The sequence below is a fragment of the Sapajus apella genome, unplaced genomic scaffold, assembly GCF_009761245.1.
Source record: "Sapajus apella isolate SASKATOON/1434 unplaced genomic scaffold, GSC_monkey_1.0 scaffold12, whole genome shotgun sequence".
Taxonomy (NCBI): Eukaryota; Metazoa; Chordata; class Mammalia; order Primates; family Cebidae; genus Sapajus; species Sapajus apella.
This window is the reverse complement of record NW_022436952.1, coordinates 20,235,934-20,255,771: the sequence shown is the minus strand read 5'-3', so window position 1 is coordinate 20,255,771 and position 19,838 is coordinate 20,235,934. Positions and strand designations below refer to the sequence as shown.

At 43.3% G+C, this 19,838-nt stretch overlaps 1 long non-coding RNA gene across 1 annotated transcript in view; it reads left to right on the top strand.

Moving 5' to 3' along the window:
- The window catches only part of LOC116553098, a 239,505-nt gene that overhangs the window by 61,645 nt on the left and 158,022 nt on the right, over positions 1–19,838 (top strand). The gene's annotated exons all lie outside the window — the stretch shown is intronic.

Sequence of the window (19,838 nt, the reverse complement as noted above, 5' to 3'; positions counted from 1 at the left end):
AAACCCAAAGAAACAGTTAAACGTGTATTTTTATACAAAGTTTCGTGAAGAGTGGGCAGTTGTGAAGAACTATAATTGGACAAAGGGGGTCTGATCTAAGGGTAATAAACTGGGGGAACTTAGGCAGGCCTGTGTGTTCAGATTCCTCTCTGCGATTCTGTGTCTTCAAAGACAAGAAAGTTCCTTTCCTCTGGGTACAGGTGTGGTACTCCGGAATGAGAATCTTATGACCTGCTTCATGAAAGAAGGATTGGGGTGGGAAATGAGAGAGAATTTCCTGCTTTTGCTGTTTTCTCAACTGGCAACGTGCCATATTTTGGGGTAGCATGTCCTGAACCTCATCATAGCCAAGATGTGTGTCAGTAAAAATAGGGCATGATAAAAATTTGCTTAACCATGAGTCAGAAGAACAAACAAAAACAAGCAAACAAAGAGAAATTTAGTAACAATCCTGCAAACTCCCTACCTGTCGTACCTATATTTCCTTTTCATTTTATAATTCAGATAACTGCTCACCCAAAATTGCACATAGGAGAAAAAAAGATTTCTTTATCAAAATGCTTCATTTACAGCTCATTAAAGTTTGATCAAGGGATACACTAATATTTGAACTTGACCTTGCCTTGGCCTGTGGGTGACCAGTGGTGCTCCCACAATTTTCAGTACCTGAGCTCCTCCAACTCCATAATCAACTGGTGCAGAACTTCACAGAGCCACGAGATTAGATTGTTACCCCATTGCATTTCCTTACGTTTGAACTGGGCTTTGTAGAGCTTCCATATATGTTATCTTGCTTGTGTTAAATAACCATCCTGTGGAGAAGTCAGGGCATGCTGTTCTATTCTCCATTATATGGAAATAGAGTGTTAGAGAAGGCAAATAGTTTGACCAAAGTCAAAATGAGGAAGTGTTCCTTATTCATTCATTCATTCACTAGACCTTTAGCTTAAGCTAAACAGCCCTTCCTAAGCCTGTAGAAAGAACCGTCTATTCAAAATTGCTTCTAGACATCTTTCTTTTTTTGCATTCCATTAAATGGTTGATGCTTTTTATTAAACAAATTCACCCCATGAAGTCATAGGTCTTCACAACCCTATCTACAAATCGTAGAGAAGTAAACCACCTCTGCCCATTCTCCCCTGTTCGCAGCTTGTCAGCAGCAAAATTTCAGAGATAGTGACTGACCAGGATGATCCCCAGGTTGATTGGCACTTCCAACAGGCAAGACCAACCCTCAGCCCCCCTCCTGCTCCCTCCCTTTGCCTGCTGAGGCCCATTTGTTTCAGCCCTTAGGTCTTGGATGAGTCTTGCTCCCACTCTGTAGAAACTCTCATTCCCACCACTCCCAGCCTCCAGCCTTCCAACAACGAGCGTTTATAGCTGCAGCACTGCAGCTGGGAGCCATAAGGCATGAATGAACGTGTGTCCATCGTTTGGAGCCGATTTTTGTCAGGAATGTACTAAACACTTCATAAATTAAGTCCTTGGCTGTCAAGCTCCCTCTGATATCAGATAAGTCATCGCTAGCCATTCCCTGCCCAAAACCCAGGGGACAGATACACCGGATGGTGCCATGATTTTTCTTTTTCTTTCTTGTACTTTTAATAGAAAATGTGTGCAGAGGAATAAGCCACTCGTCCTGCACTGCACAATACAGATGTGTGTGATAGACATTCCTCCTGGTTTTCCCAGCTTTCTAGTCTTGCTGTCCTTTTCTCAACATATCCTGTGTTCTGAGTGGCTTTTGGCGGAGTGGGAGAGGCTGGCAAAGACCCTGGCTGCCTTGGACTTTTCCCCAAGCTTTGGGTGTGCCAGGAACTGTTGTCAACACTGCGTCTGCTTAGAGGACTTTATTCGTTACTACAGTCTTAGGAGGGATGTACTGCTATTGTTTCCATTTGACAGCTGAGAAAGCTCAAATACTTGAATAATTTATCCAAGGCCATGTAACTAGTTCATGGCAGAGAGCAGGGATTCATTCCACCTGCCGGGGCCCCCACCCACCCACTGCAGTACCTCTGCTCAGGTACATCAGACCCATAGTCAGACCTACTCAGCAGGCACAGCGGGGCAGGAGACGTTGGGGAAGAGATGCTAATCTCAGTCCCATAATGTTGGGGTTTAGGGGAGCCCTTAGCTCCCCTGAGAGAATGTTTCTCCAAGGTTCTTGGTCTCCTGCTCTCCCAAGAATGAGAGAGGCGCGACCAGGTGTGTTCACAAAGTAAATACCGGACCCCAAACAGTGTTGCAGAAAAGGGATTTTACTTAGGTAGAGAAGGAAAAAAAAAGAAGGAGAGAGAGAACTTCCACGAAAGAGAGAGAGAGAGAGAGGGAGGGAGGGAGGGAGGGAGGGGAAGGGGATCCAAACATGGAGTCCAAAGGGGTGTGGAAGAAGGGGACTTTTAACCTGGGAGGAACCCCCACCTTCTCCTAGACCTCTGGCCAATGAAAGGAGTTGCTTAGAACTTCTGCTAGAGTGATTAACTTTTGATTCTTCCCATACCCATAAAAATTTAAAACAGAAACTATTAAATCTCCCGGATGGAGAGAGATGGGAGGGGGCCATGGCGCTGGGAAGTTCTTGCCCTTAAAACTATGCCTCCTTGTGGACCCGGAAAGAAAACGCATTCCCTCAATAATGCCTCCCTTATTCATTTATTGATGCAATAAACATATGTACTCAGGATCTAGCAGCAGTTTCTGCTAATTCTATTAAAGTGTATTGAAATATATAATCACTTTATTCCAATATATAAGTAATGCAAAGTAATTCAAATATATATTCCAATAAACAATTCAAAGCATAGCTTGCCTCATTGAAACAGAAGGTAGGGGCACAAAATGCCAAAATATCCCATCTCTAGAGGTGACTCGGAGGCATTCCTCAAACAAGGTCACTGTGAGACATGCAGACATCTTCACACTGATATTTTTCCGTGTATATTTAGAGGCACTGGCATTGCAAGGGGGGAGGGCCAAGCAGGGTGACAGTGGCACCAGTGGTTTTGTTTTCTTCAATTTTCTGGAACCACTGAGCTCTGAACACAAATTCACATGATTCTTACTGCATCAGAGTTGGTTAAGTGACAATAAAGGTTAAAACAAAGTGTGCTGTGCAGGACCATGGACCGTTTCTCTGTCTCATGTGAATCACGGGAGGAATGGGAATAGTTCCAAGAAAGTAGATATTAGTAACTCAGGTACACTGTGATCCTCTGCAGGGATTCACTAAGAAAAGCACATTTATAGCTATGTACAGCTTATTGACAGCTGTTCTGAAGAGTAATAACATTGAATTCCCCAGTATGCTTTTGCCCGCAAATGAGAAGGACATAACTTAAACTAGCTTAGACAGAAAGGAAATTTCTTGACTTTCACAAGCAGGGAGCAGCAATTGATCTGGCCCAAGCACCGTGAAGACTAGAGGTGTTGTCATTCTCTTTCCTCTCTTTCTTCCTCTCTTTCCTGTCTCTGCTTCCTAATACTTGCTGACCAATTCCTCTCATTCTGCAGGTGGACAAACAGCATATGCACCCTGGGTTAGGCGGCTGCCATCAGCTCCAGCTGCCCATATTCCCAATACCTAGATTTCAAAGCCAAGAACTACTTTCTTGCTCTAACAGACAAAGAAGTCTTCGTACCTGGTTGGCCTGGATTGAGTCACATGTCCAGCTCTGAAATAATCTCCAGAGTCACTTCTCTGATTGACTGGCTTAGGTCACATGCTTGCCTTTGGGAGAGGGCAGTAGGTACCATGATTTCCGTCCTGCTGGGAGCACAGTAGGAAAGGGATTGTTCCTCAGAGGAAAGGAAGCAACGTCATATATTCACTACAAATAATAATAATTATTATTATATTATATAATAATATATATTCACTACAAATAATAATGATAATTATTATATAATAATAATATATAGTCACTACAAATAATGTAATTATTATTCGTAGTGAATATATTTATAGTGAAATATAATTATAATAATAATAAATTATTATTATTATTATTATTTGAGACTGAGTTTCGCTCTTTCACCCGGGCTGGAGTGAAGTGGTGTGATCTTGGCTCACTGCAACCTCCACCCCCAGGGTTCAGGTGATTCTCCTGCCTCAGCTTCCTGAGTAACTGGGATTATAGGCGCCTGCCACCATGCCTAGCTAATTTTTGTATTTTTGTAGATATGGGGTTTCACCATGTTGGCCAGGCTGGTTCCTGGCCTAAGGTGATCCACCTGCCTTGGCCTCCCAAAGTGCTAGGATTATAGGCATGAGCCACCGCACCCAGCCTACAAATTATTTTTTATTTTTGGGGGACAGGGTCTTGCTCTGTCAGGCTGGAGTGCAGTGGCACAATCACGGTTCACTGCAGCCTCAACATTTGCAGGGTCAGGTGATCCTTCCACCTCAGCCTCCTGAGTAGCTGGGACTACATGTGTGCACCACTGCACTCAGCTCAGTTTTGAATATTTTTGTAGAGATGGGGTTTCACTGTGTTTCCCAGACTGGCCTCAAGCTTTTAGGCCCCAACAACGCCCCCTGCCTTGGCCTCTCAAAGTGCTGGATTGCAGGTGTGAACCTCCACGCCTGGCTACTGAAAAATATTTATAAACATTCTGTGACTACAGTGATCAAGAGCCTGAGCTTTCTCATTCTTTGATTTATTATTCATTTGTAAAATCTCTGAGGTTCTAGGGTCCAGGCTGTGTCTGTGTTTTGGCGTCCAAATTAGTTTCCTTGGGCTGCTGTGACAAAATGCCACACACTGGCCAGCTTAAACAACGTTGTTTGTCTCACAGTTCTGAAGTTCAGAAGTTCAAGGTCAAGGCAAGGTTGGTTCCTTCTGAGGGCTGTGAGGGAGGATCTGTTCCATGCTCCTCTCCTGGGCCAACCATTGGCATCTCTTTGGTTGTAGAACCATCACCAGACTTTCTGCTTTCATCTTCACATGGTGCTCTCCCCTTGCACATGACTGTCTCCAAATTTGTACTTTTCATAGGGACATGAGTCATATTGGGTAGGGGCACACCCACTCCAACTACGTCCTTTGAATTTTAGCGCCTCCTTTGAATTTTAGTACCTCATAGACCATATCTCCAAATAAGGTTACATTTTTTAAGTACTGGAAGCTAGGACATAAACATATAAATTTTGGGGGGCCTCAATTCATCCTATAAGGGTATCCTAATCATAGGAGAGGTCAAGCAGGCTAAGGAGGGAGGAGGATAAGGCTTAGGATGAAATTCTCCAGCTCTTTACCTCCCGGAAGATACTCCCTCTCCAGTTATGAAAATTCACGGTATTCCTAAACTTTTACTGAGAAAGAACCCTGGTCCACTTATTATTTTAGTCAATGACCCTTTGAGCAACAGGAAGGATGACTTTTAAATCTGGATTTCAACTACTTTCTTTACTAGGGCTAAAATTGATCTAAAGTTTCACCCCAAATTTGACCATCTCATCTTAAATAGTTTTGGTGGTTTTCTATTGTCTGAAGATTTAGATCTAATAGATTTGGAAGGAAGCCCAGGAGGCTGAGTCACAAATAGACCTTAGATAATTCTGATACAGGCCACACTTTGACAAATACTGGCCCATGGGATAAGAATTACACTCATCCAGTATACTATCCAAAGTTCTTCGTGATCTGTGTCTTGCTTCTCTTTTCTATCTTTTCTTCCATGCTTCCTCTGACTCCTCAAAAAATACTGCCCTTTAGAGTATGGGATATAGCTGGAGAGAGAGAATGAGCGGAAGCTAGGTGAGGGAGGGCCTCTAGTAGGGGCTAAAACTTTATTCTAAGTGCAGTGGGAAGTGCTATGGTCTGAATGCCAATGTTCCCCTCAACTTCATATGATGATACTTAATGTTGATACTTAAATTCATACGTTGATACTTAATGCAAGTGTAGTAAGAGATAAGGCTGTACCCTCATGAATGGTATGGGTGCCCTTGTGAAAGAGGCCCAAGGAGGCTTGTTTGCCCCTTGTGCTGTGTGAGGGCACGTAGAAGTTGTCATCTATGAGAATGTGGGCCGTCACCAGGCACTGAATATGCTGGTGTCTTGATCTTGGACTTCCTAGCCTCTAGAACCATGTGCAGTAAATTTCTGTTGTTCATAAATTACCTAACCTAAAGTATTTCTTTATAGCATCCTGAACACACTTAAGCCATTGAAGTTTTAAGCAGACAGTATTCCACTCTGATTGACATTTTAGGATCACTCTCGCTCTGGAGCAAGGATGGAAAGGGGCAGGGATGGAACTAGGAAGATCAGTCATGGACCAAGAGGGCAGCCAAGGTCGACATATGTGGGTAGACTTAAGATAGATTTTTGGTTCAAGGAGAGTGTGGTGTCATTCACAGAGTTGGATATGATCAATGGTTGTTGGACAACTAGTTGTTTACGGGAAAGGGGAGGCATTTAATTTTGTGATACATCAAAGTAGAGATGACAAGTAGTCAAATATTAAAGTCTGGAACTCAGAGGACTCATCTGAAATGAAACATGTATTCTGGCATGATCAGCACATGGATAATTTTAACCATGAGAATTGATGGAAACTTCTAGGGACAGAAATGCAAAGGAGAAGGGTCTATCCATCTGGTGATTGTACAGAGGAGGATGAATCAACTAGAGTGAGAGGTAGGAGGAAACGCAACGATATTGTGGGACAAAGACGCAGAGAGGGACAAGAGCGATTCACTGTCATGAATGTTTCTGAGAGGGCAAGATGTGACAGGTAAGATCTGTCATCACATTTGCCAACCTGAGGCCATTGTCAGCTTTGTCGAGTAGTTTTTGGAGTGACAGAGATGGAAGCTGGATGGAAGGGGGCGTAAGAGTAGAAATGAGAAAGTGGAGAGAGTATGGCTGACCCTCTTGCAAAGTCGGCTGAGAAGGAAAGTAGAAAACATGGCAGAGGGAGAGACCAGCATCTGCCTCCCCCAAACAAAGAATTGTTGAGCTGAAGACAGTTAAGAAGCAGGTGCAAGAAAGCTCTCTGCTCGCCCTCCGTTTGCCTAAAAGCAGGACACAGATTTGGAAAGATGAAAGGTAACCTGGTCACTCTCTACCAGGGAGAACAAAGCTTAATCGCTGAAGTCACCAGCCTGGAGACGGTACCAGAGAAATCTGCATTAACAAACTTCACTAGCTAGCCCTTATCTGCCATTTCTTTGCCATTTTGCTGCCAGTAGAGACTTCAAGTCCTTTTTCTTTGTCTTGTTACTTCTCTAAAAATTTACTATTCTTTGTTGACAGTGCTGTATAGGCTGGAATTCAAAGCTACCTCTTTGAGAACTACTCATTCTCTAGGTGTCTTCCATCTATAAATAAAATGTATATGTGCATAAACTTCTGATTTTTTTTTCTCATTAATCTGTTTTTAGTTATAGGGGTCAATTCTGGGGCCGGGCACAGTGGCTCACACCTGTAATCCCAGCACTTTGGGAGGCCGAGGCGGGTGGATCACCTGAGGTCAGGAGTTCGAGACCAGCCTGACCAACACGTAGAAACCCTGTCTCTACTAAAAATACAAACATAGCCACACGTGGTGGTGCAGGCCTGTAATCTCAGCTACTTGGGAGGCTGAAGCGGGAGAGTCGCCTGAACTCGGGAGGCGGAGGTTGTGATGAGCCGAGATCACACAATTGCACTCCAGCCTGGGCAACAAGAGCAAAACTCCGTCTCAAAAAAAAAAAAAAAAAATTAATAGGGGTCAATTCCAACAATGAACCTATGGACTTATGGAAGTTATTGTTTTTTCCCTACAGCAGAAGACGATAGGCTCATCCTTTTTTTTAAGGAGTTGCATTAGCTTCTGTGCAAATGGAAATGACCCAAATATTCATGGTGTGTTTGCTTTTTTAAAATGTCTAATTTATTTATATAATTGCAAAAGCAATATTCAATATGTTTTGTTTTGCTTTTAGAAGTAATGAAATAAAAACATTCAGAAAGGTTCAATGATTTCCGTAAGGCCACATGCTGGGGAGTCAGTGAGTGGATCATGGCGTTACCCATGTGGCCTCCAAGAATAAGGCCTTCTTCAGCCCCCGCTGCCCACTTTCCTGATATTGATTAGAACCCAATAAACCATTAGTAAGTGGCCATATGCCAAGAACTTTGCAAAATCAGAGCAGAGTATTATTAGAAAATATTTAGATCCACTACAAAGGTACGCTTGAGAGGAAAAAAAAAAGACTATTTGTGACATTAGCCAAGGAGGAAAGGATTCCTTAATGCACCAACCGAGTTCACCAACAGTTAAGTGATAACTCCTTCCCCTCCCCCGCATCCTCTCTTCTCCAAACAGGGGCTTATGAATGGAGGGTGGGGAATCTTAAATGTTAACTTTTCTGCACTTTTTCTTGGCTTCATTTGTAGATTTCACACCTTCTCTGCTCCCTTCCTCAGGGTGTTTTTATTATTGGAGATGAGAGCCAGGTGAGGAAGCTGGGCTTGAGGCCGGGTAGTAGGGGGTTCACCTAATGGGGGGCTCTGTTGGGGATCCATCAACACCACAGGTTCCTGCGAGCCCTGCCTAGGACAGCACATCATTTGTGGGTGAATGAGGGAGCACCCCTCGAAGTCCCCGGGCTTGGTTTTTCATGCCTCGTTTTTCCTCTAGAAAGCTGTCCCCACAACCCCAAACCCAAACAGTGCAACTGAGCAGACTCTCATTTCAAACTGCACTAAAAATTCTCAGGAGTGTCTCCATCTCCCGCCTGAATTATCACCTTTTTTTTTCAGAAGGTTCTGCAATGTCTGAGGGTAAATTGTCAGGATGTCTAAGTCAATCCTGGCTGTGCTAGCCTAGCTGTCTCTGCTACCCATGGCCACTGTCCTAGCATCACCAGGCTTCTCCTGGGGAGTCTCTGGCTTTGGGTCTACAAAGTCAAAGTCTGCAGCACTGAGCCTGCTGATTGCTGGGTCTGTGACTTTGGTGCTCCTGAACTTCCCTGAGCCTCAGTTTCCTGTGATAGCTCTATTTGCCTTCCAAGTTATACATATAACTTGAAACTGAAACTGTTTCCCACAGCACTGTAGATCTGGTGAGAAGCTGCGTTTGTGTCCTGTTTCCTAAGAGAATAATATAATATAATTAATATAATATATGATACAATATATAATATATATGCGGGGGGTGGTGGTTCATGCCTGTAATTGCAGCACTTTGGGAGGCTGAGGGGGGTGGATCACCTGAGGTCGGGAGCTTGAGATCAGCCTGACTAACATGGAGAAAGCCCATCTCTACTAAAAATAAAAAATTAGCCGGGTGTGGTGGCTCATGCGTGTAATCCCAGCTACTGGGGAGGCTGAGGCAGGAGAATCTCTTGAACCCAGGAGGCGAAGATTGTGGTGTGCCGAGATTGTGCCACTGCACTCCAGCCTGGGCAACAAGAGCAAAACTCTGTCTCAAAAATAAAATTATATATATAAAAAAAAAAATATATATATATAAATATATATATATACACACACACACATATATATATATAAATATAAAAGCTTGAAACTTTTTGTATAAATTTATATGTAGTATATATACATATATGTGTATATGTACACATATGTAATATACATATGTATAACATAATACAAACATATGTATATATGTGTATATATGTGTGTGTGTGTGTGTGTGTATAGATATATATAGAGAGAAAGAGAGAGCAGCTACTTCATCAGGCATACTGTAAACATGCATTAGAATCCTCATAACAATCCTAAAGGCAGGATTCTAACATCATCAACAAGGAAAAAAATTCCATTTTCTCCAGGGAGACAATGCTTTTCCTAAAAAATTGAGAATCAGACCCAGCCTCGCCTGCGCTATTTTACTGATTTTTGCAAGAGCAAGAGTAACATGACTCATGCAGGGAAAATCATCCTAGACTAAACTTCTAAAGCCGTAGGTGTTGCCCATCAATTATATCCCAGGTGGGGCATCTTTTCTGCTGTGACATGTGTACCAGTCAGCAGATGTGTGATGAGCTCCCATGTTCAGACCTTGGTCTGTCAGCTGTCACCTCTCCCTTATCTCCTTCTGAAAAGGCACACCGAAATACAGGCAACGGAAAGCAATATTTATACTGGGAAAACTTGAGATTTGCCCTACTTTTCAAAAAGAATAAATTTGAAACTTAGGCATTTCAACTAATTATTGTGTAATAAATTAAAGTGTTGGATTAGCTTCTGGTTAAAGCTATGTGTAGCTTTGGTAGGTACTTTGGTGTTTTAAGCAGGATCTGCAGGAAACAGTACTATTTGTAAGACGAGATCTTTCCCATTCTCTGAGAAAGCTGGGAGTTTCTTTGGACAGGCAGTTAGCATGACTCTGATTGGACTCTGTGTGTATGTAGGTCTGGCCCTGAGGGAGTTTAGAGACCTACAAATCCCCTGGCATTCTGGGTCCTGAAACTGTTCCCCACAGCACGGTAGATCTGGTGAAAAGCTGTGTTTGTGTCCTGTTTCCTAAGAGAATAACATTTTAATCCAGTTGTCCAGGAATTCTTTCAAGATAGTCTTTTAAGTACTCATAGAATAAACAACTCTTGCTTTCTGCTTTACTCATATACTTTGTGTCAAAAAGACTCTCAGTTAAGCATGAAAGCAAGCTCTGGCTCCAACAGTTTTTTTTTTGTTGTTGTTGTTGTTTGTTTGTTTGTTTACGTTTAGATTCATCAGCTGCAGATAAAGCAGCTGGATGGCCCCTGAAGTACCTGCCAGTTCTGCCTTTTGATGATGCCAGTGATTTTTATGACATTTATGGACTGTCCACAGTGTTTCAGGCAGTGTTTTGTTGTTTTAAGTGCTACAGTGTTATTAGCTCATTTACTTCTCTCAGCAATGCTTTGATGAAGGTGGTGTTTGTACTTCCATTATACAAGTGAGGACTGGAAGGCAGAAACAGAAACCTCCAAGTTCACTTTGTGAAATGGGAGTCTCACCTTTGCAACATAGCTCTGGAGACTTGCTCTTCACAATAACATTTGTGAGAGAAAAAATTAGCCGTGACACTTGGTAAAGCATGGTAAGTGTATTAGTCCATTTTCATGCTGCTGATACAGACATAACTGAGACTTGGTAATTTATATAGAAAAAGGGGTTTAATAGACTTACAATTCCATGTGGCTGGGGAGGACTCACAATCATGGTGGAAGTCCAAAGGCATGTCTTACATGGTAGCAGGCAAGAGAGAATGAGAACCAAGTGAAAGGGGAGGCCCCTTATAAAACCATCAGATCCTGTGAGACTTATTCACTACAAATGAGAAAGGTATGGGGGGAAACTGCTCCCATGATTCAATGATCTCCCACCAGGTCCCTCCTAGGACAACATGGCAATTATGGGAGCTATAATTCAAGATGAGATTTGGGTGGGGACACAGCCAAACTATATCAGTGAGGAAGACTATCCAGGACCATTGTGACAGGCACAGAGACCACTCCAGCAGGGTCTTGCAATGGGGGAGAGAGACTAGGCTCAACTCTCAATACAGCATGGGCAAATGGGAGTTTATAGCCAAAGAGCAGGATGGGGGTCGGTGGGTGGAAAATTGCTAAGACAAAACAATATGAGTAAGGGGGATTCTGGCTTAACCCACCTAACAGGATTCTCGCTGAAGATAGGTAAGGGTGACCTGACATCACCTGGTGGATGGTGGAGGAAGGGGAGCCTGATCAGATATCAAGGATGATTAGATATCCAGGATGGGATGCTTCTGGCTAAACTGACTTAACCAGGGTTCTTTGCTAAAACTGGATTTTACAAGAAAGTACACAGATGGGCCTAGGAGAAAATTCAGAAGTCCAACTACAGTTTGGCCAAGCAAATAATCTTTGTCACTGGCCTGCCAATTTTATGAGGCTACAATAGAGATAAGAAGTCAGGCAATGAGTGAATAATAGTCAATTATCACTATTGAATCGATAGCCAATATTTATTTTGCAAAAGGACAGGACATTTTCTTTTGTTTGAAACACGGTCACCTAGTTTACAGACTTGAATTCTGCACATTTTCTTAGCAGCAGAATTAATTTCTTAAGAAACAACAACATTAAGGGGCTATTAAAATTCTCTGGTTGCATGAGAATTTGATCATAGATCATTTTGCTTGAAAAAGATGAGCTCTTAAATTAGGCTTAAACAAGGACTTTTTTTCTTTGCTCTTCACATTTAATACTGATTGATCAATGATAGACAGAAAAAGGAAAGGAATGTACAAAACATGGAAGTGAGGTACAGAAATAGCTGTATGGGGGCCGAGCACAGAGGTTCACGTCTATAACCCCAGCACTTTGAGAGGCCAAGGTGTGCAGATCTCTTGAGGCTGAGAGCTTGAGACTGGCTTTGCCAACACGGCAAAACCCTGTCTCTACTAAAAATACAAAAATTGGACGGGCGTGGTAGTGCGGACCTGTAGTCCTAGTTACTCGGGAGGCTGAGGCAGGAGAATCACTTGAACCCAGGTGTTTGAGGCTGCAGTGAGCCCAGATCATGCCACTGCACTCCAGCCTGAGAGACAGAGCAAGACCCTGTCTAAAAAGCAAACAAACAACAAACAAAAAACAGCCAGATTGGTTCTAGCTCAGCATTTATCTTATTTGAACCCAGTTTGAACAGTTGGCTGCCTTTATTGGCCCAAACTCAGTGATTGACATAAGAGTAAGTTACAGTCAGCTGGGTGCAGTGGCTCATGCCTGTAATCCCAGCCCTTTAGAAGCCCAAGGTGGGTGGATCAAGAGATCGAGATCATCCTGGCAAACATGGTAAAACCTTGTTTCTACTAAAATACACAAATTAGCAGAGTGTGGTGGTGTGCACCTGTAATCCCAACTACTCAGGAGGCTGAGATAGGAGAATCGCTTGAACCCAGAAGGCAGAGGTTGCAGTGAGCTGAGATCATGCCATTGCACTCCAGCCTGGCTACAGAGTAAGACTCTATAGCAAAAAAAAAAAAAAAAAAAGTAGGTAAGTTATAGTTTGTGTATACCTCCAGTTAGGTTATAGTTCACTATGCATAGAGAAACCTGTAGGCCAAACTTGAAATAGATAAGGAGGCACCTTTAGGCAAAAGTTCATTTAACAAGTTTATTTACAACCTCTGTGTGCCAGGTTTTGCCCCCATCTGCAGCACTTGAAGATGTTCCTGGGGGTGCAGGGTATGCTCATGAGGAAGGATAGTCCTGTCCCTGGGAGAGAGTCTGCAGGCCTGGGAGAGAGTCTGCAGGCCTGGGAGAGTCTGCAGGCCTGGGGAGGCATCCACTGGCTGCTTCTTTCTTGTGTTCTGTTGCTTTCTCAGCTAGGCACTGCATTCTGCCTTCCCCTGGACACCGCAGCTACCTGCACAGCAGGGCTCTGGAGGGACCTGAGCCTAGGAGTGGGGAGAATCCTCCTCTTCCTCTCTGATACCTTCTCTTTATCAGACAGGTGACAGAATGGTGTTTCCTCCACTAGAGTACTGGGAGCTTTTGGTCCTAACAGAACTTCATTTTAGTCTCTGAGCAGGAAACATCAGTCCAGAGAGGCTGACCTGGAAGTAACAGCTTGCAGAACTTCACGTTAGTCTCTGAGCAGCAAACATCAGTCCAGGGAGGCTGACCTGGAAATAACAGCTTGCTGTACACACCATCATTTTTCTCCTCTGATTGGGAAGTCCTTGTTACGGGTCACACTACCTCCCTGACACTTCTCTTTTCCACTGAGTTTTGCCTGGACCCTCAGGCTTTCTGAATATAGATCTCTGGCGAACTGTCCCCAGATTGTATTAGGCATGCTTGAACATGCCTGCACTTGAAGTAGAAACAGCTAAGGTCCAGGCTGGGGATAACAGAGCAACCTACATAAGGCTTCTTTCCTTAAAAAAAAAAAATAGATTTATTTGTTTAAAATTCAATTCCCTGTTAAAACAATTCCCAAATCCAGCATCGACTGCTCTTCTCTGCAAACATTTAAAGAAATTATTACTTAAAAAATTTGTCTAAAGAGGCTCTTGACTACAGTTAATATTTTTAACAAGTATTTTTGGTTTCTTTAGAAAAGAGTATTTTTTCTTCTTTTTTTGGCGGTGGCGGGGACTGGGGCTAAATATTAGCTGCCTGAGCTTTGCATATGGGGTGGGGTGGTGCCAACAGAGTCACCAAATGCAGGCTTTCAATGAACCCCTTCAATTCAGGCAGCCACGCTTCATCTCCACAAGTTACATTGTGCAGATGGTCTCTGGTCTTCTCTCTAACTCCCTCCTGTGCTCCAGGCTGCTGCATTTGGTCGCCTGTTGCTCTGCCCATCCCACCTGTCAACACTCAGGCATCCCTTCTATATCTTCTGGAAATTTGTTGAAATTAGTGATTTCCCCCCTTCCTGTTCTTTTAATTGCTCAAGGCTAATGTTTTCCCAACGTCTCATTTTTATTTCATATGGACTTCATTGGCACACAGTTCTGCAGGCTGTATGGAAAGAATGGTGGCATCAGCTTCTAGGGAGGCCTCAGGAAACTTACAATCATGGTGGGAGGCAAACAGGGAGCTGGCATTTCATGTGGCCAGGGCAGGAGGAAGATGGGGGAGGTGCCTTTCAGGGAGGCACCATCGGTCTTGAGCTGGAAGCCCGCCTTTTAGGTTTTAAAGAGAGAAGAGGTGGAGGAGGATGTGTGTGCTCCAGGAAGAGGTGCTCACAGAGTCTACCTTGCTGTGAAGTGGCGAGCGGGCTTAACGAGGATACCAGTGGCCTTCAGATGTCTCTGGCTCCTATCACACCTGTGTGAAGCTATAGGCTGGGTAAATATCAACCAGAGGGAACAAGCAAAGGCCATTTATTCAGAGGCTGCTGTAGCAGGGGAGTCAGCCACCAGCGTATGTCTTTTGGAAAGCTGCTTCGGCCCTAACCCCATTTTAGCTAGTCCTCAATTTAATCTGATATCTGAGTAGTGGACCTCTTACCCCATTTCTACCCATCTCAGGTTCATTGGCTGGGACCCCTGTGAAAAAAGATGGATGAACAAGAGAAAGATCCACAGATTTATTTAATGTAAGTTTTATGTGACACAGAAGCCTTCAAAAGGAGATGAAGACCAGAAGAAACAGCTAAACCTGAATGGTTTTTGTTGTAGATTTGAGGAAGAATGAAGTATCGTGGAAAAATATGACAGGGCAAAGAGAAAGAATGAGAGAAATGTAATCAACTGGGGGATCTCAGCAAAGCCTGTTTGCTCCAGTTACTCTCTGTGTCCCTTCAAAGAGATGATGCCCAACGCTGGTGTCCCCTGGGTATAGGGAGGGCCCCTCTCACAAAAGGGTTTTGATCTGCTTCAAGGGAAGGTCAGAGAGTCTTTCCTGCACATGCACTTTCTCAAATTCCTTCAGCTTAAAATCAACATGTCAAGGTGCTATAGTTTAAAGTAGTAATGGTTTGGATCTGTGTCCCCACCAAATCTCATGCTGAATTATAATCCCCAGTGTTGGAGGTGGGACCTAGTGAGAAGTGATTGGATCATGAGAGTGGAGTTCTCATGAATAAGTTAGCACCACCCCCTCCGTCCTGTTCTCCTGACAGATTGTGAGTCATCATGAGATCTAGTCTTTTAAAAGTACGTAGCACCTCCCCCACCTTCCTCCTGTCCTGGCCAGCTCCCCATTTGCCTCCCACCATGATTGTAAGTTTCCTGAGGCATCCCTAGAAGCTGATGCCACCATTCTCTCCATACAGCCTGCAGAACTGTTTGCCAATAAAGCCTCTTTTCTTTATAAATTATCCAGTCTCAGATATTTCTTTACAGCAAGAATAGACTAATACAGGTAGTATGTGCTGAAACCCATCACAGGATATGGAAAAATGGTCAGGAAGGGTATGGTAACCTAGAGCTGTTTCATGGTTTTTATGACACAGATTTTATTTAGTCTGGCCTTCATTGATAAAGAGTTAAGAATCCTCTTTCTGGCACAGGAGAGGGAGACCACTTTTCCAAATGTAAATTTCCTATACAAAAGGAAAATATATTAGAGCTTTTCCTGGATCTACTGATTCTCAATGGCCTTTAGTTCAAAACAGTCCATATGCCAAAGAGGCATACTTTGGGGTGGCATGCTTTTCTACCCTTCAAAGTCAGACCTGCACTCTTACCTGATCACATAAGATACCTTGCTTCTGCCAGTGTGCCACATCAGTTTACCATTGTCATGGCAACACCCAGGAGTCACTGCCCCTTTCCATGGCAGTGATCCAGTGACCCAAAAGTTACTGCATAAGCCACCCCTTAATGTGCATGAATTTAAAGGTAGGTGTAAATACGACTGCAAAACTGTCCTGAGGTGCTATCCTGCCTACGGCATAGCCCTACTCTGCAAGAGCAGTCACAGAGTTATAACACCACCAGAGTTATAACACTGCCGCTTCAATAAAGCTGTTTTCTTCTACCTCTGGCTGGCCCTTGAATTCTTTCCTGGGCAAAGCCAAGAACCTTGTGGGCTAAGCCCAACTTTGGGCCTCGCCTGTACTATATTAGAAGGAAAATATGTTTTTCCTCTTTTATACTTGCTCCCCTACCCTGAAACCCTAAACACCTGTTCATTTGTTTGGACTGAGATAACCTTTAGGTTACTCCTTACTGGCTGCTCCCACGTGTATGTGTGATGCACATGCCAATAAACATTCTTTGTCGTTTTTCTCTTGTTAATGTTTTACTTGCCTAATTTACAGGGCTGCAGCTGGAGAAGCTACAATGGGTACAGAAAGATGATTATTTTTTTCCTCCCCTGCAGCTGCCTGGTTGGTCCAAAGTTGGAAGCAGGGACAAAAATTAGAGAAGCTGTCAGTTATCAATCAAGTCCTGGTCATTTGGCCAATTGTTATAAGGGTTAATGTGTGGTTTCCTGGATTGTTGGTAGAGATAGCAGTCTGACTTCCTGCAGGTCTGAATTATGGCAGGCTGGCTTCTTGGGCTGGCTATTGAAGATAAGGAGTTGGTTTCCTGGGCAGGTTGCTGCAGGTTGTGGGTCTATTTTTATATACTGTCTGGCCATTGTCCATTGGTGTATTCAGTTTCTCATGACTATAACTGATTTGGAAATTTTATTCATCTTGTGTTTTCAAGAGTAATAGATAAAAGTTTTTGGTAATGTCAGGCATTTGGTGCATATTATCTCATTTAATCACCATCTTCAGTGGGTTAACATTTATCTGATTTTTGGAACAGAAAATGGAGTCAAAGAGCACGAAAAATTTGCCAAGATAAAAATACCTTGGAAGTAGCAGAGTTGAGGTTTTGAACCTAAGCCTGATTCTTTTGAAGCTCATCCCTTCCTCCAGATACACAACAGAACTTCTTAAGTGTGGCCATAACCAGGCTGTGGAGCTGCCTGGTGGATCAGAAAACACGAGTCCCCTTCAATGTGGTTCTCTTGTCTGCATGCCAGGGGGCTGTCCAGCAAATCCATAGTTGCTTCCAGTTTTCCCATCAGCCGCTTTTATTTTTTATATTTTTTAATTGCGGCAAAATACACATAAAATTTAGCATTTTCATGTGTACAATTCATCAGCATTAAGTACATTCAAATATTATGCATTCATCCTGAGAACTTCATCATCATCCCAAATGGAAATGCTTTGGCAGTCACTCTCCCTTCTCCCCTGTGGAGAGGAGGAAAAATATCTTTTTCTCTGCCTATCTTCCATTCATGGCTGAGATCCCACACCAAGAAGGAGATTACTAAGAGAAAAGCATACAAATGTATTTAATACAAGTTTTGTGTGACACAGTAAACTTCATAAGAATGTAGAGCCCCAGAAATAGCTAAACCTGAATTGTTTTATGCTAGGTTTGATGAAGAATGGATCATCACAGAGAAATGGAACACAAAGGATGTGATCTGACGGCAATAAACTGGGCGGAACTTGGCAAGGCCTATTTGTTCAGAATCTTCTGTGTCCTTGTGTTTTCACAGAGAAAGATGTTCCTTTCCTCTGGGTATAGGAGGGCACCTCTCACATGAGAGTCTTATGACCTGCTTCAGGAGAAGTCAGAAAATACTTCCTGTATATATTCTTTCTCAAATTTCTACAGCTTAAAATATTCAATATGCCAAGGTGCCATATTCCGGGGACAATGTGTCTTGAATCCCATCATCTGGAAATCACGAATCTACTGTCTGCCTTGTGGATTTCCCTATTTTGAATATTTTATATGAATGGAATCATATTCTTTTTTTCTTTTTTTTTTTAAATTATACTTTAAGTTCTGGGGTACATGTGCAGAACGTGTAGGTTTGTTACATAGTTATACATGTGCCATGGTGGTTTGCTGCATCCATCGCCCCATCATCTACATTAGGTATTTCTTCTAATGCTATCTCATCCCCATCCCCCGATACCCCAACAGGCCCCGATGTGTGATGTTCCCCTCCCGGGGTCCATGTGTTCTCATCATTCAAATCCCACTTATGAGTGAGAACATGAGGTGTTTGGTTTTTCATTCTTGTGTTAGTTTGCTGAGAATGATGGCTTTCTGCTTCATCCATGTCCCTGTAAGGACATGAAGTCATCTTTTTTTATGGCTGCATGGTATGAATGGAATCATATTCTAAGAGGCCTTTTGTGTCTTGCTTATTTCACTTTGTATAAGATTTTCCAGGTTCATCCGTGTTGTGGCCTGTGTAAGTACCTCATTCCTTCTTAAGGCTGAATGCTATTCTCACTTATGGATATGACACATTGGCTTATCCAACTATCTGTTGATGGACACTCAGGTTGTTTCCACCTTTTGCTATTGTGAGTCATTATGCTGTGAACCTGGAAGTACAAGTTTTTGTCTGGACCTCCGGCAGCTTTGGCTGTATGCTCCCAGAGAGCTCACGGTGCCATCATCCCCTTGTTTCTCTACCAGACTTAGAATTCTTTTATTTTATTTTTCTTTATTTTTTGGGAGGGAGTCTCACTCTGTTGCCCAGGCTGGAGTGCGGTGGTGTGGTCTCGGCTCACTGCAACCTCCATCTCCCGGGTTCAAGTGATTCTCCTGCCTCAGCTTTCTAAGTAGTTGGGATAACAGGCGCCTGCCACCACGTCCAGCAAATTTTTGTATTTTTTAGTAGAGATGGGGTTTCACCATGTAGGCCAGGCTGATCTCCAATTCCTGACCTCAGGTGATCCACCTGCCTCAGTCTCCCAGAGTGCTGGGATTTACAGACATGAGCTACCGTGCTCTTCCCAGACCTGGAATTCTACCCTGGTGCGGTCCATCTTCTGGAACAGGTAGGGCAGGCTGTGAAGGGAAGCAGGGGAGCTATAGGAAGTGACTCGAGTGATCTCCATGCAGGCGTCTCTTCTGTGACTGTAAGTCACACCATGCAAAATGTTTTCTTAGGCTGAATGCCCAGCCCTTTCTCTGCCTGTCAAACGATTACTCACTCTTTATATCTGGTTCAAATGTCACTTCTCTGACTTATGTTCTCAGCAGTATTCTTTTGGGTATAAGATACTGAAAGAAAAGATGGTGTAAATCCTCAAGAAATCCATAGGCATGAAGGATAGGAGCGATGGTAATAGCCAGGATTCATGGTAACTATAAGCAAGGAGTGGAAAGCTACCAGGGTCGAGGCTGCCACTTTCTTCATCTCCCTTCGTCCCACCCCTCCCTCTTGTCTTCACCCCATCTCTCACCAGATGCCTAAGTATCTTTGCCTTTCTCTTTGCTTTGTCTCTACTGTGTCACGTGACCCATCATGGCCATTGCTAGCCTTTCCACATTGCAATCCTTCAACTTCATTTACTGTTTTCTGGTAACTTCTCTTTCTGTCCTATTGTGGACTCAGTGCTTGGATATCTGGCTTCATCATGGGTGGG